The 9,185-nt window shown below is 45.9% G+C and overlaps 1 long non-coding RNA gene across 2 annotated transcripts in view; it reads right to left on the reverse strand.

Annotated features, from left to right (window-relative positions):
- Positions 1-8,913, reverse strand: part of LOC146339381 (uncharacterized) — a 75,051-nt gene extending 66,138 nt beyond the window's left edge. For both annotated transcript variants that reach the window (XR_014784560.1, XR_014784559.1), the window contains exon 1: positions 8,671-8,913. This is a non-coding gene — a long non-coding RNA (uncharacterized LOC146339381). The remainder of the gene's footprint in view (positions 1-8,670) is intronic.
- Positions 8,914-9,185: the final 272 nt, after the last annotated feature.

The raw sequence follows: 9,185 nt of genomic DNA on the forward strand, positions 1-9,185 counted from the left end.
TTTGACTACACTCGGCTTTTGCTTCCCTTAGAACTAAGAACTCAAGTACAACATGGTCGCTTTCCCCCAGAGTTCCTGTAACTGCTACTTTATCCACTAAGTCATCTCTGTTGGTTAGGATCAAGTCAAGGATAGCCGATCCTCTAGTTCCTTCCTCTACTTTCTGTAGGAGGAAGTTATCTGCCACACAAGTCAGGAATTTCCTGGAGGGGACAGGTTTTGCAGAATTTGTCTCCCAACAAATATCGGGGAAATTGAAGTCCCCCATTACTACTACATCATGCTTCCTTAAAACATTGGCTATTTGCTTTTCAAAAGTTTCATCCTCGTCTTCTCCTTGGTTGGGTGGCCGGTAGTAGACTCCAACCATCAGGTTCCTTTTATTCTTTGCTCCATCTGTTTTGATCCAGATGCTCTCGATGGGGCTACCAAGCTCATCCTCCTGTATTTCTGTGCAGAGATATGTATTTTTCACATACAGTGCAACCCCACCTCCCTTTCTGTTCCTCCTGTTCTTTTTGAACAAGTTATATCCTTCCATTGTTGTATTCCAGTCATGAGAGTCATCCCACCAAGTCTCAGTTATACCTATCAAGTCATGATTTCCCTCCTGTATTAAGAGTTCAAGTTCGTTCTGTTTGTTTCCCAAACTCTGGGCATTAGTATATAGACATCGAAGACCATGTGCTTCATGGTCTGGCTTTCTTCCTACATGTGTCTGAAGACTATTATTGGGCGCTATCAGAGCTCTTCTCTCCATTTGTTACCCCCAACATTACATCTACCTTCACTGTAGGATTCAGTTTAAAGCCGTCCTGATGAAGTTCTTCATGCTGTGGCCAAACACATTTTTCCCATCCTTTGTGAGGTGCAACCCATCCCTTGCCAACAGCCCATCTTCCAGGAAGTATAGCCCATGCTCCCAGAATCCAAATCTCTCTCGTCGGCACCACCTTCGTAGCCAGTCATTCACCCGGAGCATTTTTCGTTCCCTTTCTATCCCTCTTCTAACTACTGGAAGGATGGAAGAGAAAACTATCTGGGCCCCAAAGTTCTTGAGTTTCCTTCCCAAAGCTTCAAAGTCTGTCGTGATTTCTTCGTAGCTCCACTTGGCAGTATCATTTGTTCCCACATGGATGAGAAGAAAGGGATACCTGTCAGTGGGCTTGATGAGTGCAGGCAACCTTTCAGTCACGTCTCTAATCCATCCTCCTGGGTGACAACATACCTGGCGAGTCCACGGGTCTTCGGGACATACTTGGGTCTCAATCCCATGCAGCAAGGAGTCTCCCACTACTACCACTCTTCTCTTCTTCTTGTTGTAGGCCGGGGTTTCATCGCCTCTGTTTGACTGACCTTCAGCCTCTTGCTCACTCTCATGTAGGTTCCCCTGTGATTCTTCCTCTGCAGGCTGTCCTCCAGTCTCATCTGCAAATACCTAGAATCGGTTCCACAGCTCCACTGCTTCCACTGATGCAGAGTGGCATCTAGTTCTTCTTCTCCTAACTGTCACCCTTTTCCAAGGAGTATCCTCTATTCCATTTTTCTTCACCTCAGCATTTCCCACTGCCTCAGCTTGCGGTTGCTCTTCAAGCTTCTGGTCTTCCCTTTGCTGCTGTAGTTCCCCCATTCTGTCCAATAACTCTTCATGTTCTCTTATTCCTAGGGGTGGACGAAAGGAACTTACCTTGTCCCGCAGCTTGCTTCGCGGTGGGGGGGAGGCGCTTCGGTTCTCCCCCCGAAGTTCAGGTGAGGGGGGGAGGCGCCCCGCCTCGCCTGGCCGAAATTCAGGCCGGGGGGGAGGCGCCCCATCCCTCACCGGCGAAATTCAGGCCAGGGAGGAGCGCCCCGTCTCCCCGGCCGCGAAAAAAAAAAGTACAGTGTAAAAAAAACACACACACCCGTGATAGGCTACGTGACGATTTACGTAGCCTATCATGGCTAGATTTCCAAAGTCAGCCATGATAGGCTACGTAAATCGTCACGTAGCCTATCACGGGTGACTTTGGAAAAAAAAAAGTGCATACGCAAATGGTGGCGCCCCATGGGCACCACCATTTGCTTTCCTTATTTGGACAGGGGTAGTCTACATAAAGATTTACGTAGTCTACGGTGAAAATAAGGGCAATGCAAATAGCGTTCCCTCATTTTCGCCATAGTCTACGTAAATCTTTACGTAGACTACCCCTGTCCAAATAAGGAACGCAAATGGGGGTGCCACCATTTGCGTACGCACTTTTTTTTTTTCTCAAAGTCACCCGTGATAGGCTACATGTCGATTTACGTAGCCTATCACGGCTGACTTTGGAAATCTAGCCGTGATAGGCTACGTAAATCATCATGTAGCCTATCACGGGTGTGTTTTGTTTTGTTTTTACTGTACTTTTTTTTTGTAATGGCGGCGGTGGCAGCCGGTCAGGAGACCAGCCACTGCCCCCAACCCCGACGAAACGCCATCGAAACGCCGCCGGGACCCGCCGCCAAGAGGGACATTCGCCGAAGGTAAGTCCCATCCCAGGGGGGGGGGCGGGGGGCCAGCGGAGAATTTCCCCACCAATTTCGGGGGGCCGAATGCATCGGCACTCGGCCTCCCGAAGATTCGTGGAGAAATTCTCCGCCATCCCTACTTATTCCCTGGAGGGTCGACAGTCGCCGCTCCAGTCCACTTACTTTTTCTTCCAGCAGTGTGATGAACTTGCACTTGTTGCAGGTGTAGGCCATGTTGTTCTCAGGCAAGAAAACAAACATTGCACACACCTTGCAGGTCACCACCACTGGAGAGTCCTGTCCTTCCATTGCCTCTTTTCTCTGTTTGTTTCTAGCTTTGTGATTGTACTAGACTAACCTGTGCCTGTTCCTCTACTCAGTAGAGGTTAAAAGCAGAGTCCCACTGGTGTGGAAGTGTGTGTTACAAGACAAATAAATGGAGAAAAGTTCGTTAAAAAATAAATTTAAAAAAATGAAAAAAAAAATTTAGGGGCCTCCCCCTTGACCTCCCCTGCCGAACTACCCTGGCCAACTCCTGTTTGCTCCCCCTGTTCACTTGCTCTGGTCACTCGCTCTCTGGAAGCTTGCTTGCTTCTGTAGTCCCTGGACCAGCTGGAGCAGCTTGCTCTGCTCTGCTCTGCTCTGCTCAGGTGGGAGGCAGGAAACAGATGAAATTGACCATGATGAAATTGACAAAGATATTTACAATTGCAACATGCCTTGTGGGCGTATACTCTGCCGGGCTACATAGCAGACACATAGGTTTGCAATCATGCGCACTTGCACAAGATCACCAATTTTTTTTTTAAAGATGACCCCATTTTCACAAATTTAAAGACCCCCCCCCAAGAAAAAAAAATCCCATTTGTGCAAATTGCTACCATTAAATGATATCCAAAATCCACATCTTGGATTGACTCACTACAGATCGAGTCGATGCCAGTGGAGGAAACAGAACCAAATCCACCTGGGCCAAACCAGTAAAACCCATCGAGATTTCACCCCTAGCTGGCATACGCTATTGGTGTTGCCCTAGAGGTTGCTTACATTGCACTACGTTAATGGTGAAAGGGGAGTGGCAGCGCTGGATACTGCCCCTAGTTTAAAGTGATGAATGGAAGAGCAGTGGCTCTGCTGGAGCAAGAGTGTTATGTTTGAATTGGGCCTAACTCTCCATAGATCCTTCCCGTGTGTTTATAGAAAAAACCCAGTACTTCTATACTTGCACAGAGTTAGGATCCTAGCTTTACTTTAAGGAAACAAGAAAAACAGATATATTATTCTTCTCGATGAAACTACTACCAGGGCATGTCACCCCCTCCTGGCTTTTCTATATATGTGTGAGCATTTCTGAGAAGTGGGATTAGAGAGAAACCTGCAGGCATATTAATAAATAAACTTCACATGGTGTTAGATATTAAGTAAACATACGGCTAAATATTTCTGCAGGGGGCCCGTGATCTTATAACCTGTGGACTTCTAATTTGGTTACCTGTGACATGTGGTTCCTGCCCCTGGGGTTTTGCAATAAATTAATTTTGAAATGTTAAACACACACACACGCTTCACCAATACTCACTGCCCAAGCTTGTGTTCTGACAAAAAAAGTTTAGCAGCCTGATTCTATAGATGGGCTTAAACTGCAGCTCTGCATCCAGTCATTTGGCTACTAGGGCTAATGATAACACTATACATGACATAGCAGATCTGTGAACAGGATCTCCTGTGGTTTTTTAAAGATTCAATACATGATGTGCATGTGTGTGATTGGGATCAGGATGTGGCACAGGGGGAGACTAAGTTAACTCTTTAGCCCATGACTTTTTCCCAGTTATAAACCCGCTGTGATTTGCCTCACAGGGGGAAATGAACAGACAGTGCCAGCCCAAGACATTTTGCAGCCTGAAGTGGAGCCAAATTGGTGCCCACCCCCCACCGCTACTACGGCCAACATTTGCTCAGCGGTGCCACCTTCTGACACTGGGCCACAGGTGGTACAGCAGCTGCTAACTCAACAGGGATTCGGTGGCACAAAGGACCTATAGCATCCAATCTGGCCTCAGTCCAGCCAGGGCTCATAAGAACACAGTGCTGGCACTTTTTTATTAGCAGGAGCTCTGACATCGTCTGCCAGTCCCCTCACACTCCCTGTTCCCATGAGCTGCAATCCTCACAGTAGCTGTGTGGCGGGTGGATTTTCCCAGCAATAATAGATTGTTCCTTGTTGTTATGCAAAGTATGCAGGTAGGCTTGGCCTTGAATGGGCAATTAAGAGCCATGAGCTTCACAAAAGACCTGCTTCTGGTGGAGAGGAAAACTGCCAGAACTGGTTTGTTGGTATGGCTATACCCAGCTGCCTGTATTTTTGGACTCTCCTGGGGATGTACCTATGGGGACCATTATTATTATTATTATTATTATTATTATTATTATTATCATTACTACTACTACTACTATTATTTACAATATTTATATACTGCTCCACATCAACGATTTTGGAGTGGAAAACAAAAAGATAAAGATAAAATAATAAAACACCATATTAAAACAATTAAAACATTTTAAAAGAAACAGATTCTGAATGTAATAAACTGCAGCTGAAGTCCTCTCAAAATAATATTGTCTTCAAGAGGCACCGAAAGCAAGACACTGTTGGCACCTGTCTGACCTCCAAAGGCAGGGAGTTCCACAGAAAGGGGGCCACACTGAAGGCTCTTTTCCTGGTGGACTCCAGCTGGGCCATGGGTCCATGTGGAACCAGCAGGGGCATGCCCTCTGATGGCCTCAGTGACTGGGCAGGTTGGTAAGGAAAAAGGTGCTCCCTCAGGTTTCCTGATCCCAAGCTGTTTAGTCATGATAAGTGTTCAGAATATACCACTCTGCCACTGCTTCAATCTATTCTTCAAACTAAACTGTCCTTACACTCAGGGCTAGCATCAATACCTGGCATCTTTGGGCGACTGATGGGGGCCCAGATGCCCATGCCGACCACCCCCGTATGCTTTTCTGTTATGCTTTATTGCTTTCATGGTGCTTTGTTCTGGCCCAGCACTCTGAACAGTGCCAGGCAGCTGGATCTAGCTGCCATTTTATTTTCCCCAATGGCCCTGACCTAGCATCATTCTGGGAGCATTGTGGGAAACTGAAGGGCGCTTAGACCCAGCTGCCCGCTGCTGTTTGGAGCACAGCCATGTTAGGCCACCAGGACCCACTGACAGAGAAGGGGGCCCGCCAGAGGATACTTTTCCCAGGGCCCCCTTCAGAGCTGGATCCTGCCCTGCTTTCACTGCCCTGAGAGTTAATTTCATTTATATATGGAATATATATTTCATTTATATCCTGCCTTTCTGCCAAAAACGATGCTCAGGGAAACTAACAATAACAAAGCACAGCTTACAAACAAAATCTTCATTATAACATTAAAACAGGTCCATTTAAACACATTAAAAAAAAAACCATAAAAGAAATTGTCCGACCAATTCAACTCCCTTCAGCAACAGACCAGTATATATGCCAAAGGCCCGGCTGAATAAAAATATATTTGCATGCTGGCAGAGAAGAGCACCAACCTGGCCTCTCATGGCAGGGAGTTCCAGAGCCTGAGAGCAGCCACTTAGAAGACCCTCTCTCATGTCACCACTAAAGGTGCCTCCAATGGCAGCAGGAGTGAGGGAAGGGCCTCCCCAGGCAGTCTTTCAGGTACCCTGACCCCAAGCCATATAGTTCAGGCTGTGCAGATAGCTTGAGAGTTCCTGTCCAGGCAGCATTGAGAGCTATTTTATTATTCTGTTTTCTAATTGGCCCGCCACCACTTGTCTTTCGAAATACTGCAGTGGCCCATACGGATAATTGTGCTGTATGTGTGATATACAGTGCATTTCTATATGTGTGTGTGTTTACTTTGGGGCATGGCTCTTATTTACTAGACCATATGCTTAGCATTAGGGCACTGAGGAAGACTGTATGTCAAAATGCATTTGGTTTATTTGGTATTGGTTATTTTTCCTTTGGTTAGGTTTTTACAACACAGCAACATTGGATTCCCTCTCATTGGGTTGAAGTATATATTTTTACAGCACAACAACAGTGTATTCTTTCTTGTTGTCTTCATGTGTATGTTTTAACTATATAGATTTTACAAATTATTATTACATTTTGTTCTAATTGTATTTCCTATCACCAGTATGCCCAATCCAGTTGTTTTGCTGTCAACAATGCTGAGCATGTTGATCACATGCCAGGGGGACTCACATAGTACCCTCAGTGGCATGACTTGCGGAGTTGCGGTATCATCCAAACTTGGCCAGGGTGGCTTGTTGCCATGGGTAACAAGCCAGCCCGAACCCTACAACAGCCCGTGGGTTACTCACAGGAACAAGCTGCCCTGGCCAGGTTCACATGACATGACAAGCCACACTAGTTATGAAAATCCCCCCGGCATGTCACCAGGACAATGGTTTACAAGCCATTGTGGCTGTTTAGCAGCGTGCTGATCATGCAAACCCGGTCATCATATCAAGGGAGTCATGTGCTCCCTGTAACTGGCCCCTGTCAACAGCCATGGCATTCTGGAGCAGCAGAAGTTTCAGAACGCTTTTCAAAGGCAGCCTCATGTAGCATGTATTGAAAGGAAAGGTTCCTCCTGTGCAAGCACCAGGTCATTACTGACCCCTAAAGGGACGCCGCTTGCACTGGCATTTTCATGGCAGACTATAGCAGGGTGGTTTGCCATTGCCTTCCCCAATCGTGACTACCTTTCCCCCAGCAAGCTGGGTACTCATTTTACCGACCTCAGAAAGATGGAGGGGTCGACGTGAGCCGGCTACCCGAGACCCGGCTTCCCCTGGGATCGAACTCAGGTCATGGGGAGAGTTTTGGTTGCAATACTGGCTGCCGCCTACCACTCTGCACCACACGAGGCTCTGTGTAGCATGCATTACGATAGTCCAAACAGGATGGAAAGAAGACTTTAGAAGGAAGACAATTAAAAATAAAGACGTCCAACACCATTTCTGCCCATGTGTGTATGTAGGGGTGCCATCTGCACATGTCTCGCGGTTTAGAGTTTGGGGTCCATGTATCGATTTTGAAAATAATACATGTCCTGAAAAGGGGCTCCCAAAGGTGGCTTTTATAATTAAAATTTCAATTGCTACATATAATGCAATAAAAATGAATACAATAAAATCTGAGAACACAGAGCTGAAACATTCAAACCTTAAATACAGGAGCCAGCACCTGAAAAGCAAAAACAATACAGCGAGGGAGAAATTCAGCATTTGCAGAACAGTTGTTTGCAAATTGTCATGAGTGTTGCCTTGATCTATGGAGGCATGTAGGGAAAAAACTGTAAAAAGGGAAAATAAAACCTAGATGTTAACTACAGCTTTAGCTTTGCTTGTTCTTAGGGATGAATGATCTACCTTCAGAGTGTGGGTATGAGAGAGAGAGAGAGAGAGAGAGAGAGTTTATTATTTCCTGCCCAAGCCTTGTAAGAAGTGTTAAAAATGCTTTAAAAAAATAGATGAGATATAAATGTATACATGACAGAATCAATTTTTCTTTTAGCTGAAGGGCATAATATACAGCAGTGTGTCTCCTGCTGCTGAAAGGAAATTATGCTATGAGTTGGGAACATCATTCTCCTGCCCTGAAAAAATGAAGAGTTTCAAAGATCTCAACAAACAAGACACTGAAAGCAGAGGGGAGGGGGGGAGCAGTTGCTCAACTTATATATGTGTTAGCATAAGCCAAGACAGATAGAACTGGAGCTGAGCTGAAATTTCTCAGAAGACATTTTTTTCTGAGAACATTTCCAAGATTCTCATTCTCTCTCTTTCTCTCTCTCTCTCTCTCTCTCTCTCTCTCACACACACACACACACACACACACACGAAAAAGGCCACTTTGCAGAACTTTCTCCAAACGTTGTCTACCATTTTTTGTGGCCTCCATAGCTCTTCCCCAACACATGGAGAATGCCTGGGATTTATGCTAGTTCCAGGGCACTGGGGACAATGAAAAATAGTGGCCAGGATTAGCGCTGTGCCGAAAATGTCTCCCACATTTTTTTTTTTTACCATTCTCATTCAATTTGATAGAAGAGAAATTGCTTCTGAAAAGAAATTCAGTACTGAAGAAATTTTGAAGAAATTGGGTTGGTTTTGAGTTTCTTAGGCTTACCTTACCAAGGAGGTGGCCGAGGTGTGAGCACCAGTGTCCTGTTTTTCACTGTACAATCAGCTCTCTGGCAGCCTGTAGTCCCCTCAGCTTCCTACAATTCAGGTAAAGCCCAGTGTAAGGCAACATGAGGTAATTCCTCCCATAGGGCTTTTTCAGATCAGAATGTGCAGGCAGACTGGGAGGCAGGCTGTGATTCAGGAAGCTCAAAAACACCACAAAAATATGCGATAAAACATCCTGAATGAGGAAGAACAATGGAAGCCTTCTTCATGAGGGGAGAAAACTTTCAGGAAATTGGAGGACAGATTTTGGCAGAGCGCTAACTCCACCTCATCCCTGGAGCTAGACACCTGCCCCCACCTGCACAGCAGTGGATGCATACTGGGGAACAGTCTGCCAAGACTGTGGATGCTGTTGCAGCACGAAGACCCCCAGAACCCTTACCAAAAAAAAAGGAAAAAAGCTGTGCTACAAGCCCTGCCAATCTGGAGTCATAGAATCATAGAATAGTAGGG

Source organism: Heloderma suspectum, chromosome 7 (assembly GCF_057233095.1).
Source record: "Heloderma suspectum isolate Gila_16-S chromosome 7, 16-S_ref, whole genome shotgun sequence".
Classification (NCBI taxonomy): domain Eukaryota; kingdom Metazoa; phylum Chordata; class Lepidosauria; order Squamata; family Helodermatidae; genus Heloderma; species Heloderma suspectum.